Raw genomic sequence first — 12,943 nt, forward strand, 5'->3', positions numbered from 1 at the left:
GGCTCATCCCTCCATTGCTTCGTGCTTATCAGCTCTAGCATGCTCACGGTGCGGCGGGTGCTGTAGAAGCGGTTGAGGAATTCCTTTTCCAATTACTCCCAACTGTTGATGGATTCAGGCTCTAGGTCCGTGTACCACTCAAAGGAATTTCCTTTCAGCGAGCGTACAAACTGCTTAGCGAGGTTATCTCCTTCTGTCCCCGCGTTGTTGCAAGTCTCAATGAAATGGGCGACGTGTTGCTTCGGGTTTCCCTTTCCATCGAACTGCATGAACTTTGGTGGCTGATAACCCCTTGGCATCTTCAAAGCGTCAATTTTCTTGGAGTAGGGTTTTGAGTATAGTACGGAGTCATGTGAACTTCCTTCGTACTGTGCCTTGATGGTGCTGGCGATCATCTCTTGCAGCTGTTGGATAGAAAGAGATCCCGTGAGTGCCGCTGCTTGGCCTGGTTCCGGCTTCACATCAATTTTCTCCACCGGAGGCTCTTCATCCTCGTTGTTTTCCTTATTTACTAAATCATCCCATTGCTCGATTTTCACGTCGAGCTTTACATCTAGTTGGTTGACAAGTGCGGCGATTTGCTGGTCTTTTTCTCCCACAATCCGTGTTAGTCTTGCGATCGCTTCATTCATATGAGCCAGCTGCTTATCTATTGAAGTAGCTCCAGTAGTCATGACTTGCATGGCTGAGCTGCTGCTTAAGTCGACATCGGAAAGAGTGGAACCAGAGTACTTCCTTGGGCTTTCCTTCCTTGGCGCCCTTAGCGAGGCCAGGGTGATCACAGGTTCGTGCCTCGGGTGCTCTTGTTCCTTTGGCGAAGTTGATGTAGAGGTAGAAGAGGCGGCAAAAAGAGCTCTTGCCTTGCTTCGAGTTATGACGCCCGAAGTGACACCGCCTGCGGTGATGACGCTTTTGTTCCTTGCATTGGCTAGAAGAACAACTTGAGCCTTCTTTGATGCCATTTGTGCTTTTTGCGGATTCAAAGATAGAGATGAGAGGTAGAGATAATCCCATCGGGCGTGCCAAATTTGTAAACACGGAAATTCCTGCGATGAACGAGACAAGAACACGTGTACAAAATAATATTTGTGTTAATGATTTAGGGGTTACAATCTCTTCTACAAATTTAGCCTCTGATTCTATCTTTGTAATGGGTGGATTTGATGTTGTTGATCCAAAGGGCCGTCGGGGCTTGATCTTGGGATAAACAGTTGTGCGGATTTGTTGACGTCGTTGATCCAAAGGGCCGTCGGGGCTTGATCTAGGGATGAACGAATGATGAATGATGAACACTTTCTTCAAGGGTCGTCGGGGCTTGATCTTGAATTAGTGGAAGTTCTTCAAGGGCCGTTGGGGCTTGATTTTGAATGAGGATTTGACGAAGAACGAAGAGAGCTTTCTTGATCCTTCGGGATTTGCTTGGGAGCTTTGGAGTTTCAAAGCTTCAAGGTTTTGGTGTGAGGTGAATTGGTTATCAATTGGTGTCCCAAAATGAATGCCTTGGCCTCCTATTTATAGAATTTCAAAACTTGATTTTTTTGGATTTAAATAATCAGATGAAATAAATCATTTCTGCCAGGTGTTGACACGTGTCCTGTTTGATGACTTTTTCGATTTATTTTGATTTTTCGTTTAATCAAATGCTATGTGTAAAATTTATGTGACACATGAACGTTGAAATTTTAATTATTGATCAACATTTATTTCACCGAAATTTCGATGTCTACAAGCGCATACCGACATAACCTAAAGTAAACGATTCATTTGTGAGAGAAATTCACAGTACACATGGAGAACCGTAAATGCATAGAAGATGGTGCAGAGGCGGTGCAAATAAGTTTTCAGCCAAAAAGTAGACATGCAAACCAACAGTATCGGACAAAAAGGGTACCACAACATATATAGCAATACCATACCACTAAATGAAGTCGCGGATTGATAGTACAAAAACAACTTGAGAAGATTACGTAACAAGAGGAAGCAAGGATTGATGGCACAAAAAAAATACATGAAAACAGTGTGTGAACAACATGATAAAATCATACAATCCTTGATATTACATGGAAACCTTTCTAATGCAACATAACCTTCCCTCAAGAGACCTCAACCAAAAGGCTGCTATGGCTTGAAGAGCAAGATTTTCAGCTTCATCTTGGGATAACCCAGTGGTTTGCAGATGTGTCCTTCCAATCTTGAAGGAGTGATCGCCACCATCAATGACATGCAAATCACTAGGGCATTTCATCTTCTTGCGAGTAGTTTCTAGCTTTTCCAATGGACAAAGCCCATCTTTACTAGCCTTCATAAAGCGTAATTGTAGCATACAAACCCGAAAATGTAAGAGATGCAGAACATAAGAAAGCAGCTCATATAAAATGGTAGTAACAACTTTGTAAATTGATAACGTATAGAAAGAAAAGGAAATTCTCAATTTCGTCATAAAAAGTGACACAAGACAACTGAATAAAGTGAAATAAGACCTAATAACAACTTTATAAAGTGATAACATATATAATGCTAAACATTACGGTGCAGCAGTCGCATTTGTATGATCACAGACAATGAAAGGAAAAAGAAAACTTTGTCATACCTGTACAAACATTATGGGAATAGAAAGTTACAATATCGATTCATCTCGCACTGCTCCATTCATGCCCTGAAATTTAAGGCGCCCAGATCAGGCACACAAGTTCGCGTATTTTACAAAGCTGGGTAGAAGTCCATTAGGTCAAAACATCAACTTTGAAGGATCCAATGAATGCAGATTTTCTTCTTCAAAATATCAGATAATTTAATCTCATCTAGTTTCAACATCCATATGTGTTATAGAATATTTACGCCCAGTGATTTTATGCCAACAGGAAGAAGAGAAAAAAACTAATAAAAAGAGCAAACACTTGGCACGAAATAAGATGCAGGGACAACATCAGAACAGCGAACCTTTAGTGGGTATCCTAAGCAATTTATTGCTGAAGCATGAATATCTTCCTTGCAAGCTACCATGCAACTGACTCTACATACCAATGAAATCCAAATTCCAAAAAACAAGGCAGAATATGATTGTAGAAAAGGAATACCAAATACCGCATGTCCTCATTACTTCTCTATCTTATTGACATGCTCCATTAATTGAGGGATCCATGGCATGTAACAACCACACTATATTAATGAAGAATTATGGTTCTGTTAGTACACAAGTTCCTTTACAGAGAAAACCAGTCCTAATCCAAAAAAATTCATCTGTAAGCAATACATCCCTATATCATTAACTTGCTAAACTACTAAAAATGACTTCAAACTTACACTAACGAAACAGAGCAGAGCTTCATAAATTGTCTACATAATTTCTAGAGTTAAGCACTGCTGCCAGTAGAAGATTCATCCAAAATACATATTGCTAATCCAAAATTTCAACTTCCAAAGAGGTTCTCCAGCATTACTTGACTTTAACAGACACGACCTTGTAGTAATAGCATTTTAGGCTAGAGCAAATAAACTTCAGCACAAAAAGAAGTATAACCTTGAACCCATAGGTTTCCCGGCCAAAATCAACGGATGACCCGGGTACTTAGCAACCGCCTTTTTGGCAACATCGCCACGAAAATCGACCAACTTTTCAGCCTTTGGAGGAGCCCTCTTTTTCCCACCAGAAATATCTGCCAAGAACACAACTTCAATATTTTACAAATACAATAGAGATAAGATGACCCAATTCCATGAATAACTCAAAGCACCATATATACCGAGAAGAACTCAAAATTTAGCTATAAAAAAAAAACAAAAAAAACAAAAACAAAAAAAAAAAAAAAAAACACATACACTCACACGGGTAATCGAAGATAACAACTTCTAGAGCATTTAGTGCTTTTTCCAACATCTTCTTCCACCTAAATAAAAACCCACAAAGCTAGAAGCTTCAGGTTTTACTGAACGATTTCTTTCTGATATTTCCAAAAGAAGCAAACGAATTGAAAAAGGGACCTGATCATCCAGTCTGAAGAAGAGGGAGCACCAGCACCAAGAGCAAAGACCACCACAGGGGATACTTTCTCCAGTGCGGACTGTTGAACAAAAAAAAAAATATATATATATATAAAATAAAAAATGAAATAAAAAGTTTGCAGCAAACAAACTTTTCAAAAGAAAGATGCTGCTCACGTGAAAACTGTTTAGACTTGGAAATCCAAGTCGACAAGAGAAGAAAACGTGGAGCAAAACTCCCCATCTTCTGCAAAACGTGGAAAGTTTCATGCAAGACATGGGAGGTTACACGGTTAGTGGGAGAGGATGGCGAAAGATATGGCATCTATCTCCCCACGTAAAAGTTCCCGAGGCTTCCTATGATGCCTATAAATAGGCATCAGTCGCAGTGGACGAAAAAAAAGAAGGGACGGAAACAAGAGAGGAGACGCTGCAGAAATTAAGATAGAAATTGAGGGAGGAAAGAAGCAACGAAGTAATACCGGTGACTCCAAACCAAGCCTTTCAAAGAAGGAGAGCAAACTACAAGTAACAAAGCATCTAAAGGTACAAATCCATCCTTCTAAAATTTTCTTTGTTTGGTTTCTCTTGGTTTCGCAGGAAGAAAAGAAGCAATTTGCTTCTCCAACCTCTACCATTCCCCAACGTCATCCCAAGTTGCAGCAACCAAACCGCAACACTACCGCTCTCCAGCCGTCCGGTGCTCATCTAGAATGAGCCCATGCACTCCGCAACATGAAGGAGATGAATTTGATGATGCAGTATTGTATAATGGTGGTCCTCCAGAAGAAGTCCGTGCATTATGCAGCTTGAAAGAGATGGGTTTGGTAATGCCGTGTTGCATAAAACCAGAAAAAACCCGAAGATCAATGGAGGACGTGGCTTAAAGGAGATGGGTTTGGTAATGCCGTGTTGCATAAAACCAGAAAAACCCGAAGGTCAATGGAGGACGTGGCTTAAATGAGATGGGTTTGGTGATGCCGTGTTGCATAAAACCAGAAGAACCCGAAGGAAGTCGCAGGACGTGGCTTGAAGGAGATGGGTATGGTGATGCCGTGTTGCATAAAAGAAGAAGGCGGTTGTAGACGAAGTTCGCCGCCGTGAGAACAACAACCGCAGTAGCTCACATGTAGAATTGAAATGGTTACTGCTAGGAGCTCATTGAGAAACTGTGCATCAAGAATAGAAGAATTCAACTCGGAAAATTGGGCGTGTTGTTGCTGCTCCATTTTAGGAGCTTGGTGTGTTGCTGCTGCTACATTTTAGGAGCTTGGTGTGTTGATGCTGCTCCGTAAATGAAGATTACAAACTCTGCAAAAGAAAGTAGAAAATGAAAAGTAGAGAGGGAAGAGAAGAAAACAAAGGGAATTGGAAGGAAAATCTCCAGCAAATAAAAAGGATTCATGACTACAGTTGAAGATATATTTTTTTTTTCCCCTGCGAGGACAAATCCATGCAGGAAGTGGTAAAACTAAAAAATGCTTTCTTTCAAAAAGCTTAGCACGTGGAACCTCCAAGATGAGTAAGCCATTGTCAAATATTGGGCAAAAGATAAATTCAAAGTTGGAGAAAAAAGGACAAAAACAAAGGAGTTTAAAACTCACAAGAAAGAGAAGAGTTCCAGCCAACGTCATCAAAAGAAGCTTTTGTTACAGCAAAAGTAAAAATTAAAAAATGATTGATGTAGTCTTCTTCCCATACAGGAAGGCCACGCATGAGAAAAACAAAAGAAAGTCATGGATCCCCATTATGGGACACACTGACAAATTGACAAGACAAAGGAAAGCAAGGAAGGAAAAATGGTTTACGTGGGAGTTGGCTCACGTGAAGAGGAAGAGAGGATTTCGAACTTTCAAGTCTTATTGGAATTTGGAAGCTTTAAAATCACAAAATCAAACAAACACACAATCCTCAAGTTATGATTTATTCAAATTAGAATCAAAGGGTATGCCTTTCCAAAAGAAAGGTTGTAATTAATAGGCGCGTAGCCTAGAATGGGTCGAACTCGAATTAATAAAACCCTCTTCGAAAAAATGAACGAGGTGAAATTATGTCGAGTGAATTATTTGTTTACATATTATGTACAATTTTTGCTCAACACGGACGAAGTGCGGACGAAGATGCACCATGAGCAAAGACCACCACGGTGATGAAGCCATTCTTAGTCGAAGAAAACCCCTTCCGAAAATGATTTCAATTTTCAATCTGAGCTCGGAACTGATTTTCGCGCCAAATGGTGAGAAGACCCAACCAGAAGAATGTGCCTCGCGCCACGTGGCACTTGCTTAGACCACCCGCCAAGCGAGTTAAGATCACATTTGGGCTGCGCTTTTTTAAGTGGGTAAATAGGGTTAGGTTTGAGGAAAGCCCAATTTGGTTTTCTGTCCATCAACCCAACTTGGTTAAATCCTAAACGTACCTTGATGGAAAGGATTAGGATCCTTGATTAGTTTTTCTTTGCTAGAATATGCTTGATAATTTCTCCACCCCATTATTTGTTAGTTTGAGGTCAATGAGGTAACCTATTGTTTTCAAATTCTAATAAGTTATAACTAAGTCGCAAATATTTGTGTCATTACTTGTACAATTGGTTATGTCTCAGCTTTTGATATTTCATAAAATGTTAACCATTTATGTGGTTTTAGCCTCTGCATTGTAGTTTTAATATCTTACAATTGGATTCTTTCTCAAATTTTAGCTTCTATTTTGAAGTCATGTGCTTTCAAATTTTGCATTGTAGTTTGCGCTTTATTTAAGTCAAAGCAGTCACATCTAATACTGGATTTAACTATGGTTATTGCGTAAAATTAATTTTGTTAGTAAATTGATTTGAAATTGGGCCTTTTGGAATATGATTTGAATTTAATAGTTTTAACTTTTAGGCAATGTTTGTTACATTCATGGTCTAAAATATTCATAATATCCCGATATTTTCATCGAAATTTCCGTGTTTTTGAACTACCGATATTTCCGATATCATCGATATTTTAGACCTTGCTAAGTCACTCATGTATCTTACCATGCAATGTATAAAGTGTAAAATATTGTACTAATTCATTATATATAAATGATTATGGTGTGTTTAAACTTCTTTCATTAATTACTACATATTTTCTACACTCACAATGTTTGCTAGCTTGCTATATTATCAACTTAAATAAGTTATATCTATCATGCAATTCATTTCCTTCCAATTTTTTGTGATAAACTAGTAGATAATTGACTAAATAAACATCTTGCAAAGTTTCAATAAAAATTTCCAAGTTTTTCTTACAATTTCCGTGGTTTTTATTTAATTTTTATCGATATCGATAATATCCTGATATTTCCATTGAAATTTCCGTGTTTTTTTACTATTGATATTTCTAATATCATCGATATTTTATACCTTGGTTACATTAGGGGTTTAGGGTTTTATAATAAGCTAGGTTAGGGGTGGTTGGGGGTTAGGATCACAAGAAATTAAATTTATGCAAAATATGTTCAAGTCGAAAATGAGAAAAGAAAATAAAAATGACTTATAAACCAATAATCATTTTAAAATTGTAACTGATATAATAACTAATAAATTTAAATTGTATTGCAAGATATAAACTGCAATGCAAAGTCTGAAGCAAAAACAACAACAAAATGAGTTGACCTATTCTGAGATAAAACTTTGATAAAGAGGCCAACTTTACAAGTATAAAGTAGTTTGTTATTTTTGTTCGTTCGAGTACATTACAAGACAAGAAAAAACCATTATCTTGTTATCGTGCTGATATATTTACAGTGGCTAAATATCTCTGGCTAAAAGGGATCATTTGGGAATTTAGAGTTTATAGATGATGTGAGAGTGAATGTCATAGCCCGTCCCGAGATTTTCATATCGGGGACGTGAAATGACGGAATTACCCTTGACAGGTATAAAGGTATATGTGTGTGTGACATATCTTTTGGGCTAAATACAATTATTTCATAAGATTTTATAAGAAATTATTAAGTTGGATGAAATGAGTTTGTGAATTGTGTGGTTAGGGATGAAGTTGAATGGATGGTGAGGATTGTGTTGGATCACACACACACACTTCCTTCATCTCTCTTCCTCCCCCGTGTCTCTCTCTCTTCCCTCACGACTCTCTCTCACTCTCTAACCCTCGAACTGTACGGACGAGACCAAATTCCTTCGAACTTCCACGGATCGAAGCTAAAAAGGTATGGTTCTTCATCCTTTCGTCGTCCTGAGTTGAATGGTTCTAGTTTTAGGACGTGAAACCTTCGAAATCACATGAAACCTGAACCCCAGTTTTATGTCACTATTCATGCAATCATGTTATGTTGATTTCCAGGGAATTCTAAGCTCACAGTGAGCTTAGTGAGGTCCTAAGGAAGCTCAGGGACGTTCGTTTGGAAGTTTTGGACGTCGGGATCGTGTAGTTCGAAGTTGGCCGATTTCTTGGAATTTCTTCGGTGAGATTTCGTGATTTTTAGAGCCTTAAAGTAGTGTAACGTGAAACTACATGTTTAGGGCTTCATTTTGATATAAAATACGAAGAAAATGGCTGAGAAATGACAGAGAACAAGGCGTTTGAAAAATGCCCAGAATCCGACCACCGGAAAAACCAGTTCGGCGACTGGTTGAGGAAGGAGACGCGCGTGGGGGCGCGTAGGTCCATGCCACCCACTACGCGTGGGGGCGCGTGACAAGCCCAAAATTAATTCTAAAAATTTGTCGACGTCCGTGACGTCGAGTAGGTCACTGTGGTATATTCATATACCCAAATTGAGCACCGTATGAGAAGTTATTTCGAATTATTGGTTATGTGCATTAATTAACGTTTTTATAGTTGTTTCGCATATAGGTGACACCTATCCCGAGGACGAGCGCATCTAGGGACGTCACGGGGGTTACGACCCATCGACTTACCAGTGAGTGGGCAGTTTTGTTTTTCGTATTACCTATATACTATTAATTCTCCCAGAACTTTAATTTATATGAAAGTAAGTTTCAATTGCCATGCATGCATAGTATGAATATTACGGGATGATGTTAATGCATATAGATATGTGTGTGAATTGGTGCTGTGGACGCCCAGGTGAGTTTTATGGAAATTATGTGAATCACTGATAATGTGAATTGTGTTGAGAACTCATAATCTGCACCTTGATGTTAGTGCTCATATTATTCACCGCACCGCACGCTCATCTTGGATCCAAGTAGGTGCATGTCGTACAGACCGTGTGAGGGTTCCGACATGCTAGTCGTACAGACCACTAAGGTGGTTCCAACTAGTAGGTGACTTTCGATTATATGCGCAGATCATTGATGAGAGGAGCATTAGAGCGTATTATTTTACCATCTTAGTCGTACAGACTGCTATATGTAGTTCCGACTTATGTTCAGCGTGGTGCCGTACAGGTCCCAATTGGTGACTCCGGCAGGGCCATACAGGTCACCGTTGGTGACTCCGGCTGGATGGAATATTAAGCTATGGTATCAGCCGTACAGGACCATTGTAGTTTGGCATGTGGCATGGCATGGCATGGTGTATTCTTGCTGAAAAGCATTGAAGGATTGTGATTTGAACTTTTGGTGTTATATATAGGACTATATGCTATTTTTCTGGGAAAGTATACAGGTTTTTCGGTGAGGGTTAGACGTGTTTTAAATAAATGTTTTGGAAAGATTTGGTTTTACTGACCCACTCAATTTTGTTTTTGCGCCACTCCAGGTTCTAGCTAGCAGTTGGCGGCTCACGAGGTTCTTTTCGGCATTCTGACAGACACTCTACATGTAGGACTCACCTGCGGGTGTTGTACTTTAATTATAGTCCTACTTGACTGCACCTAGTACCTTCGCTCTGAATTGTGTGTTTACTTTATAACTCGCTCTAGTATGCTAGTTGAATATTTCTGCTAGTTATTGGTATTAATCTTTCATAATTCTTATTTCCTTGCTTCTGTATCGCACTTATGGTTACGTCATGCTCACGTGGCGGCCAGCACGCCCTGATCCCAGGATCGAGGTGTGTCATTTTGGTATCAGAGCCTAGGTTGCAGTCCTGTATAATTGTTAATGCTCTAATGATCTTTTGATGTTTTCTGTCAGAATTATGCCGCCTCGTAGGGAGTCACGCCGTGCTTCTGAACCTAATTTCCCCGATATAACTCAGTTAGGGGAAGCGATGTCTCAGGCCTTTCAGAATGCAATCCGCCCTCCTCCTCCTCCTCAGAGGACACCCCTGGAGACTATGTATAATCTGAAATTGGATCGTTTCATGGGTAATGAGGGTCATGAAGGGGCTGAAAAATGGCTAGACCATATTGAGATGACTTTTCAGGTGATGCAGAGTCAAGGGAACTTTCCTGGTAATAGATGGGTTGAGACCACTACTTGGTTTTTGGGATGAGAGCCGGCAGGTTGGTGGAAAAATCAAACTCAGTTTATGTCCCCTGAGATGGCAACTGATTGGGAAGTATTTAAGGAGCATTTTAAGAAAAGATTTGTCCCTCCTGAGTACATTGATCGCAAGAAGCAGGAATTCACTCGATTAAAGCAAAAGAATATGTCAGCACATGAGTATTACAGGAAGTTACAGACTTGTCTCGTTATGATCCTGATACAGCTGGTAATCAGGTAGAGATGCTTCGTCGATTTAAGCTGGGAACTAAGAGGAAATGGCGGACTTTTGCTAGTGCACTTCCTTGTAATGATTATCATGAATTTTTCTAGATCTTGGTTCGGATGGAGGATTCCGATAACCTTCCTAGTGACAGTGAGGATGATGTCCTGATACAGCTGGTAATCAGGTAGAGATGCTTCGTCGATTTAAGCTGGGAACTAAGAGGAAATGGCGGACTTTTGCTAGTGCACTTCCTTGTAATGATTATCATGAATTTTTCTAGATCTTGGTTCGGATGGACGATTCCGATAACCTTCCTAGTGACAGTGAGGATGATGAGGACAAGAATGATGGTCAGAAGAAAGATGATAAAGGCAAGGGTATCTCCATTTCGGGACCCCGTAAGACGCAAAATTTCAAGAAAAGTGGGGTGAGTTCAAGTTCTTCCAGTGGGGGATTTAGTGTCACCGGCCCGAGGAGAGGTGGAAGATTTGCTGGCGGGCCCAGATTTCAGAGGCAGAGAGATTTTAGTGGTGCTAGTGGTTCTGGTGCCCCGTTGTGCCGTCGTTGTAACTTCAGACATCATGGTGAGTGTAGGAGGAATAGTGGGGCATGCTACACTTGTGGACAAATGGGACATCGAGCGGCACAGTGTCCTCAGAGTCAGCAGAGGCCTCAGCAGCCTGTTATGCCACCTCCAGCACCGACTCAGCAGAGCTTTGGTTCAGGCAGTTATGGTCAGACGGGTCGTGGTGGTGCTTACCATTATCAGGGTGATGCTGCTCCCTATGCTACCGGACAGTATCAGTTTTCTCAGGATCCTTATTCTCAAAGTGGGTATTCCCAAGACCCTGGGGGTTATCCTTCCTATTCTTCCATGCCAGCTAGTGGATCTCAGTGGCACCAGAGAGGTCAGCCCCGACGGGGAGAGGTAGCTGCCAATGGTACATGATCATCTAAGCAGTCTAATTAGTCAGGTCAGGGACGTACTTCTCAGGGACGAGGTAACCAAGGCAACAGAGGTCGTGGTGGACGACAGCAGGCTCAGGGACGTGTTAATCATATATCACTGCAAGATGCTCAGAACCATCCAGATTTGATCATGGGTACGTTAAATGTTCTTGGTCATTTTGCTAGAGTTTTGATTGATTGTGGTGTTACGCATTCTGTGATTTCTCATACATTTGCTCAAATGACTCAACCTCACCCTTCACCTCTAGGATTTGATTTAGAGTTTGCCATGCCTAGAGGGGACAAGTGTTATGTTGATAGTGTGTATCTTGGGTGTCCAATGATGGTAGAGGGCGTAGCTATGCTAGCTAATCTTATTCCATTAGATATTGTGGATTTTGATGTAATTCTCGGGGCAGAATGGTTGCATTATCATCGTGCCCATATTGATTGTTACGGAAAATCAGTTACTTTTTATCGCCCTGGACTATCCGAGGTTACTTTTGTGGGGGAAAGAAGTGGGGTGAGACATGGCGTTATTTCTGCCATAAGAGCAAGGAAGTTATTATCGAAGGGTTGCCAAGGATATTTAGCACATGTGGTGTTAAATGATGTTGTTCCTAGCAGTGTAGAAGAAGTTGGTGTGGTCAGGCAGTATCCTGATGTATTTCTCGATGATTTGCCAGGATTGCCGCCAGACAGAGATGTGGAATTCTCTATCGATTTGCTCCCAGGTACAGATCCTATATCTTTAACTCCATGTAGAATGGCTCCAGCTGAGTTGAGAGAATTGAAAATTCAGTTACAAGAATTACTTGATAAAGGTTTCATCCAACCTAGTTCGTCACCTTGGGGAGCTCCAGTATTATTTGTGAGAAAGAAAGATGGAACTCTGAGATTATGCATTGATTATAGGCAATTGAACCGGGTAACAATTAAAAACCGTTATCCATTGCCTCGCATCGATGATCTGTTTGATCAGCTGAAAGGTGCGTGTGTATTCTCTAAGATTGATTTGAGATCTGGTTATTATCAGTTGAAGATTAAAGATGAAGATGTACCTAAGACGGCTTTCAGGACCCGTTACGGACATTATGAATTTCTAGTTATGCCATTTGGATTGACTAATGCACCTGCAGCTTTCATGAGGTTAATGAACGAGGTATTCCAGCAATATCTTGATAAATTTGTTATTGTTTTTATTGATGATATTCTGGTATACTCCAAGTCTAAAGCAGATCATATTCGACATCTTAACTTGGTATTAAAGAAATTGAGAGAACATCAGTTGTATGCCAAGTTCAGTAAATGTCAGTTTTGGTTGATTGAAGTGGCATTTTTGGGGCATGTTGTATCGGCACAAGGAATTCAAGTAAATCCTCAAAAGATAGCAACAGTGGAGAATTGGG

At 40.3% G+C, this 12,943-nt stretch overlaps 1 pseudogene; it reads right to left on the minus strand.

Annotated features, from left to right (window-relative positions):
* Positions 1-1,872: 1,872 nt before the first annotated feature.
* Positions 1,873-4,260, minus strand: LOC126625542 (uncharacterized; annotated as a pseudogene).
* Between the last annotated feature and the right edge of the window lie 8,683 nt (positions 4,261-12,943).

Source organism: Malus sylvestris, chromosome 6 (assembly GCF_916048215.2).
Source record: "Malus sylvestris chromosome 6, drMalSylv7.2, whole genome shotgun sequence".
In the NCBI taxonomy this organism is placed as follows: domain Eukaryota; kingdom Viridiplantae; phylum Streptophyta; class Magnoliopsida; order Rosales; family Rosaceae; genus Malus; species Malus sylvestris.